Source organism: Myotis lucifugus, unplaced genomic scaffold (genome assembly GCF_000147115.1).
Source record: "Myotis lucifugus unplaced genomic scaffold, Myoluc2.0 scaffold_355, whole genome shotgun sequence".
In the NCBI taxonomy this organism is placed as follows: domain Eukaryota; kingdom Metazoa; phylum Chordata; class Mammalia; order Chiroptera; family Vespertilionidae; genus Myotis; species Myotis lucifugus.
The window spans coordinates 664879-675957 of NW_005871403.1; the positions used below are offsets into that span (position 1 = coordinate 664879).

The 11079-nt window shown below is 46.3% G+C and overlaps 1 pseudogene; it reads left to right on the plus strand.

The window, feature by feature from the left end:
• The first annotated feature begins 1442 nt into the window (after nt 1–1442).
• LOC111828412 lies at nt 1443–9153 on the plus strand (annotated as a pseudogene).
• Nucleotides 9154–11079: the final 1926 nt, after the last annotated feature.

Below are 11079 nucleotides of genomic sequence, written 5' to 3' on the forward strand. Positions count from 1 at the left end.
CAATCAGAAAGGATATATGCTCCTCTATGTCCATAGCAGCACAATTCACCATATCTAAGATCTGGAAACAGCCTAAATGCCCATCAGCTGATGAGCAGATTAAAAAACTGTGGTACATCTATACAATGGAATACTATGCTGCTGTAAAAAAGAAGGAACTTTTACCATTTGCAACAGCATGGATGGACCTGGAGAGCATTATACTAAGCGAAATAAGCTAGTCGGAGAAAGATAAATAGCACATGATCTCACTCACTTGTGGAATATAATGAACAACATAAACTGATGAACAGAAACAGATCCAGAGACAGAGAAACACTGAACAGACCGTCAAACCCCAGAGGGAAGGGAAGTGGGGAGGGTTAGAGATCAACCAGAGGACTTGTATGCATGCATATTAGCATAACCCATGGACACAGACACGGGGCGGTGGGGGCTTGTCCTGGGGGGTGGGAGTGGCCGAGGAGGGGCCGATGGGGGAAAAAGGAGACATATTTAATACTTTAAACAATAAGTAAATAAATACATAAATAAATCCATCAGGAGAGTTTAGTACTGTTGACTCTACACCTCAAAATAAACCCAGAACCCGACTACTGACCCCAGCTCCCCGGTTGCACCCCGTCCAGGCGCCTCCTTCCTAGTGTCCAGCACAGCCTCTGACCTGGTCTCCCCTTTCCAAATGCAGTCAGGCCGCTCTACTCCTCTGTCCTCTTCGCTCCCCTCCCCGTCCCTCCCCCGAAGCCCAGCCTCTCTGGCCTCCTCTCCACCGTCCTCTTCCTCCGCACTCACTTGGCTGCAGCCACACGGGCCTCCTCCTGTTCCCGGTGGGTTACCCTCGTTGTCTACCTGGCTGACTTCCTCACCCCTCACGTGGTGTTCATGAAGCGCCACAAACAGACAGCGCTGTCCTGTTCACTGGTGGTCCCCCCTCTTGCCTAGAACAGTGCTGGGCACATAGTAGCCACTCAAAAATATCTGTTGAATTAACGAACGACTAAAAGGAGGATGGTGTCTAGTCTGGTACTGAAACCTTTCTTCGGAACCAGGACGCAAAGCGGAAGAGCACAGCAGTGTCTTTGAGGAGGCTGCCATCTAGTGGCTGGATTCCTTCATCGCTCTGTGGGGGCTCAACATTTCATGTGGCCCTGAGATGTGCAGTTAATGAGGTACCAGGGAGGACCGCGGCCTGTGCACAGCGACCATCCTGTCCTCTAAGACCCATGTCTATTGGGTAAGATGAGATCTACCCAAAGGATACCCTGGAGAGAAAGGGAAGAAGAACATATCTGGGCTGTAATGCAGATCTGTTCACAATATTGATTTTTTAAAAATCAGAAGAGTGGTTGTGGAGTGGGGAAACATTGAGTGGGCATGGGAGACAGAAAGCCAAACTCATTTGAACTTTATGAAGCCCAGTTTCCTGATTGGATTAAAACGCCATGCTCTTCAAGCTGCTATCAGAATACAGGGAGGTAACAGGCCAGCAGAGGGGTGACAGGAAACAGGCAGCAGCTGCTCCCATGGAGCCCATGGCTGCAGCCCTGCCCTGTGGCTGCGGCCCTGCCCCAATGGCTGCGGCCCTGCCCCATGGCTGCGGCCCTGCCCCGTGGCTGCGGCTCTGCCCCATGGCTGCAGCCCTGCCCCGTGTCTGCGGCTCTGCCCCGTGGCTGCGGCCCTGCCCCGTGGCTGCGGCCCTGCCCCAATGGCTGCGGCCCTGCCCCATGGCTGCGGCCTGCCTCGTGGCTGCGGCTCTGCCCCGTGGCTGCGGCCCTGCCCCGTGGCTGCGGCCCTGCCTCGTGGCTGCGGCCCTGCCCCGTGTCTGCGGCCCTGCCCCATGGCTGCGGCCCTGCCTCGTGGCTGCGGCCCTGCCCCGTGGCTGCAGCCCTGCCCCATGGCTGATGCCGACTGGCAGAGCTCAGGGCACAGCACAAAGCTGGATACCAGAACCTACACAGAGCCTAGAAAAGGCTTCCAGAAAGTTCATGCAGCCCCAGTCAAGCAGTTCCCATACCCCCTGGGTTAGATGGTGAATTAGCACTATATGCAAGTGTGAGCAACCACAAAATTATTACCAAAAGACTGGTAATTATTGGCCAAGTGCTTCTCCAAAAGGGATTGGTGTTCAACCCTCATCTCCTGGTTATGCTAATATGCATACAAGTCGTTTGGTTGATCTCTAACTTCCCCCACCCCCACCTTCCCTCTGAAGTTTGACGGTCTGTTCAGTGTTTCTCTGTCTCTGGATCTATTTTGTTCATCAATGTATGTTGTTCATTATATTCCACAAGTGAGTGAGATCTTGTGATATTTATCTTTCTCCGACTGGCTTATTTCGCTTAGCATAATGCTCTCCAGGTCCATTACCATTATCCCTCTGGTATTAGATTTGACGGTTCCCCCTAAGGACAGATCAATTCCCAAGAAAGAGTGCAATACAAGCTGATGGTAGGTTTAACTATGGTGAGGTTAAAACCACAATACTGTTTTATAATTTCATGACAAGATCCTTTTCAAAATTAATACAGTTGAAAGCACAGATAATAGCACCCATTACAGAAAACTTGTCACAAAGTCAAAAGTTCAACAATACGACTGAGGGAACGTCTTAAGCCATAAAGAAAAGCCTGTCCCCAAGGAGTCTATATATAATTTATATCTTCCTTTTAACAGGAAACGAATGACATATTGCTAGCATTCTTCTCATTTTCTTTTCTTTTGTTATTTTCCTTTACAGCTGAATCTATAGAGGAGTGATGGCGAACCTTTTGAGCTCGGCGTGTCAGCATTTTGAAAAACCCTAACTTAACTCTGATGCCGTGTCCTATATAGAAATTTTTTGATATTTGCAACCATAGTAAAACAAAGGTGTATATTTTTGATATTTATTTTATATATTTAAATGCCATTTAACAAAGAAAAATCAACCAAAAAAATGAGTTTGCGTGTCACCTCTGACACGCGTGTCATAGGTTCGCCATCACTGCTCTAGAGAATGAATATAAGTCCAGTGAGCATGCAAAGGGGGTGCCCTTTCTAACACACACAAAAAAATCATTTCCTTCATTTCTCTGCTTTTCGTGCGTGTAAAATAAAGACAAAATGTGACCCAAGGACCCCCTAACACTGCTGTACAATTGCAGGAGAGGCGGCACCTGCTACAGGGTAATGAAAGCTGATGGGCGCTGCCATTGTATATACAGGGTGTCCGAAAAATGTATATACAGAAGGTCCTCAGGTTATGTCAGAGATCTATTCCTACGACGGGACGCAATGCGATTTTCACCAGAAGTCAGAACCCACCTACATAAGCACCTACGTCACTCACATGGAGCACAGATACATAGTAATGAAGTGAAACAGTAAAAAAAAATGTAAAAGAAAGATAACAGCCCTAACCGGTTTGGCTCAGTGGATAGAGCGTCAACCTTCGGACTGAAGGGTCCCAGGTTCAATTCCGGTCAAGGGCATGTACCTTGGTTGCGGGCACATCCCCAGTGGTGGTGGTGGTGGGGGGGGGGGGGGTGCAGGAGGGCAGCTGATTGATGTTTCTCTCTCGTCAATGTTTCTGACTATCATTCTCCCTTCCTCTCTGTAAAAAAATCAATAAAATAAATAAATAAATAAAAGAAAGATAACAATTCCTGACCTTTACTTGTGGTAAATAAAGAATAAAAAACATAAAGCACATATGTACATATGTCGAAATGATGGAACTTTTGTTTTTTTATAAATAAATGGGAGATGGCGATGTAACCACGAAACAACATACGTCAAGTCTGACGTAACCCGAGGACTGTCTGTACACACACTGAATAATTCTGAAGGCAGTGTTTACTAAAATAGGAAGGAAATGGACTTTTGTACATTGATTTTGTATTCTGTAACTTTACTGAATGTATTTATTGTTTCTAATAGTTTTTTGATGGAGTCTCTAGGGCAGCGGTTCTCAACCTGTGGGTCGCGACCCCTTTGGCGGTCGAACGACCCTTTCACAGGGGTCGCCTAAGACCATCCTGCATATCAGATATTTACATGACGATTCATAACAGTAGCAACATTACAGTTATGAAGTAGCAACGAAAATAATTTTATGGTTGGGTCACAACATGAGGAACTGTATTTAAAGGGCCAGAAGGTTGAGAACCACAGCTCTAGGGTTTTCTAGATAAAAATCATGTCATCTGCAGAAAGTGACAATTTTACCTCTTTGTTCCCAATTTGGATGCCTTTTATTTCTTTCTCTTGACTGACTGCTCTGGCTAGGGCTGCTAGTAGTATGTTACAACAGTGGTGAGTGTGGGCATCTTTGTCTTGTTCCTGATTTTAGAGGAAAAGCTTCTATTTTTCACCATTGAGTATGCTATTAGCAGAGGGTCTGTTATAGATGGCCTTTCTTATGTTTTGGTACTTTCCTTCTATATCCATTTTAGAGTGTTTTAATCACAAATGGATGTTGTATCTTATAAAATGCTTTTTCTGCATCTATTGATAAGATCATACAAGTTTTATCTTTTCTTTGGTTAATGCAGTGAATCACATTGATTGATTTGTGAATGCTGAACCATCCTTGTGCCCCTAGAATGAACCCCTTTGATCACGGTGTAGTTTTTTTAATGTACTGTTGTATTTGAATTGCTAGTATTTTGTTGAGGATTTTTGCATCTGTGTTCATCAGAGCTATTAGTCTTTCGTTTTCTTTTTGTGTGTTATCCTTGCCAGGTTTTGGTATCCGTGTAATGTTGGCCTCATAAAATGTGTTAGGAAGTATTGCCTCTTCTTCATTTTTTTTTAAGAGTTTGAGATCTTTGAATGTTTGGTAGAATTCACTAAAGAAGTCATCTTCTCCTAGACTTCTACTTTTGGGGAGGTTTTTGATAATTGTTTCAATTTCCTCACTGTTGATAAGTCTACTTACATTTTCCAGTTCTTCATGAATCTTGTGTAGGAAGGTTATATATTTCTAAGAACTTGTCCACTTCTACTAGGCTATTGACTCTGAAGGCATATAGTCTTTCATAGTATTCTAGTATGATCCTTTGTATTTCTGTGGTGTCCATTGTAACTTCTCATCTTTCGTTTCTGATTTTGTTTGAGCCTTCTCTTTTTCCCATAGGTTTATCAATTTTATTAATCTTTTCAAAGAACCAGCTCTTTGTTGCATTAATTTTTCATACTGTCTTTTTAATCTCTATTTCATTTAATTCTGATCTAATTTTTATTTCCTTCTTCTGCTGACTTTGGGCTGCATTTGTTCTTTGAGTTCTTTAAGGTGTAATGTTAGGTCGTTTATTTGGGATTTTTCTTGCTTCTTGAGGTAGGCCTGTAACGATATGGACTGCCCTCTTATTACCACTTTGCTGCATGACAAAAGTTTTGAGATGTAGTGTTGTCATTCTCGTTTGTCTCTATGTATCTTCTGATTTCTCCCTTTATTTCTTCTTTAACCCAGTCAGTTTTTAGTAGCATGTTGTTTAATCTCCACATATTTGTGTTTCCCCCACACCTTGTTTTTGCAGTTGCTTTCCAATTTCAAAGCATAGTGGTTGGAGGATATGCTTGGTATGATTTCAAACTTCTTAAATTTACTGGAACCAGTTTTGTGTCCCAACATATGGTCTATCCTTGAGAATGCCCCAATGCACTGGAGAATGTATAACCTGGTGCTCGGGGTGAAAGGCTCTGTAAATGTTATGTCCATTTAAATTAATGTGTCATTTAAGGCTGATATTTCCTTATTGACTTTCTGTTTGGATGCTCTATCCATCGCTGTCAATGGGGGTATTTAGGTCCCCAACTATAATTGTGTTTTTGTCAGTTTTTCCCTTTAGTTCTAGTAGTAGTTACTTTATATATTTTGGTGCTCCTTGATTGGGTGCATATATATTGAGACGTGCTATGTCTTTTTGATGACCTGTCCCTTTTATCATAATAAACTGTCCATATTTGTCTCTTGTTACCTTTTTTAAAACCTTGAAATCTATTTTGTCATATATATATGTGGCTACACCTGCTCTTCTATGGATGCCATTTGCTTAGAGAACCATTTTCCACCCTTTCACTTTGAGTTCATATTTGTCCTTGTAGCTGAGATGTGTCTCCTGAAGGCAGCACATGGTTGGGTTTTGTTTTGTGACCCAATCTGGTGGGAAGTGTCTTCTATTCCCTGGGGAGCTGAGCTTCTCCTCTGAGGCCCGGTCACCTCAGTTTCAGGGTTCCACACCCATGGGGCAACGTGGTCAGGGATTAGGTTCCAGGCCTGTGAAATCCCAGTGCTGTTCTCTGCAGAGATGGGTGGAGGTGGGCGAGTTGGGAGAGGCCTATTGGTGTGTTTGTAGATTTGTTCTCCTCCCAGTAATGGTGACTGCTAGACCTCAGCTGCCTCACCTTCATGTCTTCGCCCCTGTCATTGCGATTAGTTGCAGAGTGCACCTGCTGCTCAGGGGGAACTGTTTCTGTCTCTCCAGTTCTCAGGGTGGCATATAACATGCTCTGTAGCTCAACACTCGCGGCTACAACTCCTCCTGGGGCCTGCGTCTAGTCTGGGAGGGTGAGGGGCGCCAGCCTGGCTCTGTGGCTTTGTTTTCCTGCCTGCAGTGGCAGACACCATACAACCACGGCGGCACCTCCACACCATCTCTGCCCAGGTTACTGGGTTCAGGTGCAGCCTATACTAACCACTGCATTAGGCATGCTCACCTCACTGCATCTCTCTGCTCCTCCGGGCTGCAGATGGAACCTGATTCCTCCCCTTCCGAGACTGCGGGGAGCAAGGGGCTGCGTCTGTGGCACCCGTTTCTGCTCTGCTCCTTTCCCACCCCACCTGCTCCCTCTGACTCGCCTGCCGTCAGATGTTTCAATGTGAGGGTCTCTCAGGTGTGCTTGCATATGAGCAGGGAATCCTTTATTGAATTATAGCTGTTCAACTTGTAACTTCAAAGTAAGAGACCAGAGTAACCTTCCTCATTGCCTCTGATGTCACATCTCTATTTTTTCATGTTTTAAGTTTTCCATGTTCTGGACTCAAATATAATGGTTAAAAAACCTTTTCTGGCCCGGCCGGCGTGGCTCAGTGGTTGAGCGTTGACCTGTGAACCAGGAGGTCACGGTTCAATTCCGGGTCAGGGCACATGCCTGGGTTGCAGGCTCTATCCCCACGTTGGGATGTGCAGAAGGCAGCCAATCAATAATTCCCTCTCATCAATGATGTTTCTATCTCTCTAACCCTTTCCCTTCCTGATTATATATATATTCTTTTCTGTTTCTCATAAAGACAGTAATACTGAGAAAGTTCACATTTCCATGGCCACCGCCCTCTAAGCAACTCAGTGCAGAGAATCCCGTTCTCCATGGGATGTTGAATACCACATCTGCGAGGGACCTACAGAGCTGGTTCATTCACTCCTCAATGCCCGTCACCCCAAGACAACACCAGGACCTATGCCATCTTGCCTGGACTTCACACGCACGATGGCAGGTGCACACCTGGAAGGACAGCGGGAACCGCGGCACCCCCATTACCTTTCTGTTCTTGTCTGTCCCCCCGCCCCCCGATGTAAACTCCATGGGCGGGATGTTGTGGCCTAAAGCAGTTCCTGGCCCAGAGTAAGTGCTCCACACATATCTGATGCGGGGAGCGATGCATCAGTCACAGACGTGCTGTCCTGGGCCAGGATGAGTGGCCTGCTGGGTCCCTCTGACCTGGGCCCCTCCTGCCTGGGCCCCTCAGACATGCGTTCCTGACCTGCGTCCCTCCTACCTGGGTGGCTCCTCAGGCGGCTCTCAGTGAGCTCGGAGATGGTTCCGGCTGTCGAAGTCTTTTTCAGTCGAACTACCGCGGAAGCGGTGGCACTTCCCGGCTTGTTGAGCATGTCCTCGCTGCTGGCCCTCTTGAGCTGAGAGAGAGGTAGAGGGGAAAAGGGGATCAAAAGACCCGTTTTCAGTAAGGAGTGCTACACACCGAGAAGCCTGTGAGCAATCCCACGGCCCAGAGGTTACGGTGCAGGGAGGGCCCTTTGCGGAGCACGGCAGTGCGAAGTGGACAAATGCAAAGCTCGACACACCTGTGTGTGTCTTTTACAGGCTGGAGCATAATCTTCCCTACCGTGTCAAAGAATATTATAAGATTAGGAGTGAATAATACCATTGTGTCACACTTCAAATAGTGAATTCCTAAATACCCTGTTGTCCTGGAAAACTATTTTTTCAAGAATGGGAGCTGATGAAAAAAGAACCGTGAGATGCACAAAAGTCAGGACTTGGCGATGCACAAAATAATTCAAGGACAAAATTAACTTAAAAATATGTGTCTGGAGGAAGCAGAGGGGAGAGATGTACAAGACCTGGAATCGACCATGCTCAACACCAAGTACTCCGCCCGGGGTCTCCCGCAGACAACGAGTTCCAAGGGAAGAAAGGACGTTTTGGAGGCCAGAAGAACAGCTACTGACTGACAGCAAGAAAAGCAGAACCCCTCACTCCTTTTCTGCTCTCTTCTCTGTCATGAAAAGGGAGGCCAAACATTTGTCGAAAGAAATTGAGGTTTAAGCGGGGACCCCATGCAGCACCGCTGGCCTGGCCTGTCTCCAGCGTTCGCAGCCTGTGTGACAATGATGTCACTGGCGTCCTCAGGGTAGGAGTCATCACATTGAATCTGCAGTAGAAGCTGTCGAACGACATTCAGCCACAGCTGCTCTGAAATTAAAAACCCGGGCAGTGTGGGCTGCACCGAGGAGAGCACAGTGGGAGCCTGTGGCCATCAGGAATCAGTCTCCATGTCGACAACCATATTGTATCTCAGCTGTGGGACCTACGGCTGGTGGAGACGGTGTGTGGTTTCATGCGCCAGGAGGGTTTGGATCCCAGGTTTGTATTTGACAGATGTCTTCCTGTGTCTCCTCTTGTATCTGCAACTTCGCCAAAACCATAGAATGGGAAGCAAGACCCAGACACCAACACACAGGTGTGGCTGAAGACCATACGGTGTCGGGCTGCTTATTGCTGGTTATGACATGGGCCCTCAGCGTTCCAAACCTGTCCATCCACTAACTATTCTGACTGCAGAGCTACGTCCACTGGGGCCGTTCCCAACCAGCTCACACTTCCTTGGAGAGACCCATGTCTGGGTGTATGGAGTGCATGCAGTCTGAGTGAACTGGTTAGCTTGGTCTGCGTGCTTTAAGGGAGACACTTCCTGCAGGACGGGGCCTAATACACTGAGTGCTTCCTCTACAGCTGTGGAGACGTGGAGTTGATTGATGACAATGATGATGTGGCTTCACGCCCGGAGGCCTGGGAGGAAGGCCACAGGGAGAGGCACAGCCTCGCCGCCCGCTGATGAACCTGCAGACAGACGGATGCGCCAGCGGAGCAGCAGCTGAGACCCCCACCTGTGTGCACAGCATTACACGGGCGAGAGCGCGGGACCGGGCGCTGTGACAATAATCTGTACTTTGAACCGAAACACGCAGTGTGGCATGGTATGTTTTAGGAATCAGTCCAGATGTGAATTTTTTCCAAGCAACTTCACTGAAACCATATAATGGGGTGCGTGTTTCTTGGAGAGGCTCTATAGTCATATTCTAGAAAGCATAGTTAGCTGTACTAATGCTTTTATACGAAGAATATAAAAAGAATTTGTGGTTTTAAAGACAACTATAAAATAAAATTGTTTCATCTGCTGGTGAAAAAAAAGAGGGGGAGCCTTAAATGACCTATCGCTGCTGGTCCAGGAAATGACAGGGAGAAAGACCAAAGGACTTCTCCCAACCACTGTAAGTCTTTAGGGAACATTACTGACGAGGGATCGTTCTAGAACAGTGATTTTCACCCCGTTTGCAGCAAGAATTTTTAAAACATGCACTACCTGACCATTTAGTCAGGGGCACTGACCTCTTTTCCTTTACATCGTCAAATAAAAAAGTGACAACAGCCAGCACAACAATAGCCATCCAGTGTGAATGAATCAAAATTATATCTGTTTTTTGTCAGATCAGCAAAAAATGTCTTTTTTGGTGTGCCACAGGATTTCAGTAATTAGTGTATGTGCCAGGAGATGAAAAAGGATGGAAATCGCTGTTCTAAAATCCCAGAGACAGGAAGATGCCCAGAGCCATTACGAATATATCTGACATCTGGAGAAAGCAGTGTGGAGAGACGGAGAGTGGGCAGCCCCGCCCACTGCACTGGTGTAAAGGCTCTGCTCCATCCTCCTCCACTGGCTTCGGGGTCATTTACTGTGAATTAGGGTTTAAAGATTTTCATGATTAAAAAAAAAATCATTTTCTACTTTGCATTGTTTACATTTCAGGGAGCTACACACCCCCAGAGTAGCTTAAAAGAGAAAAAATGCTAACACCAGGTGTCAGTGAGGTGGTGGGACAAGCTGACAACCATTTGGGAAAACTGGCAAAGTCTACTAACACCGAGTATTTGCACCCTACGAGGCAGCAATCCTGCTCCTAGGTCTATGCCCAAGAGAAGTGAGTACACAGGCTCATCAAAAGAATGTTCAGCCCGGCTTGGCTCAAGGGTTGAGCATTGACCTATGAACCAGGAGGTCACCGTTCGATTCCTGGTCAGGGCACATGCCGAGTTATAGGCTTGACCCCCAGGGGTCCTGCAGGAGGCAGCTGATCAATGATTCTCTCTCATCATTGATGTTTCTATCTCTCCCTCTCCCTTCCTCTCTGAAATCAGTAAAAATATATTAAAATAAATAAATAAAAAGCAAATCGCTAACACTGAAAGGATGGTTTGCATGCACTTAAAGATTTTCATAATTTAAAAAAATTGTGCAAAAAATTGTGTTTATGTTCGCAGTTTACTAGATGTGAATATAAACACATTTTCTGGCCCACTCTGTGACCCTAGTTTAACAACGGGCCCCAAATGGCCTTGGGGTTGACGCAGAAGCCACCCGCTGGCCTTCTAGGAACTCCGGAATCACTTTTCTGTTTCCCATTTCAGAGCAACTGGGGCTGCTGTCCTCTCAAAGTAGCCCTCAGGTCACCAGTGTAGTTCTTATCTGACAACAGTGCATGAGGTCAGCAACTTCTCAGTAGAAAAAGCAGCTGTTAC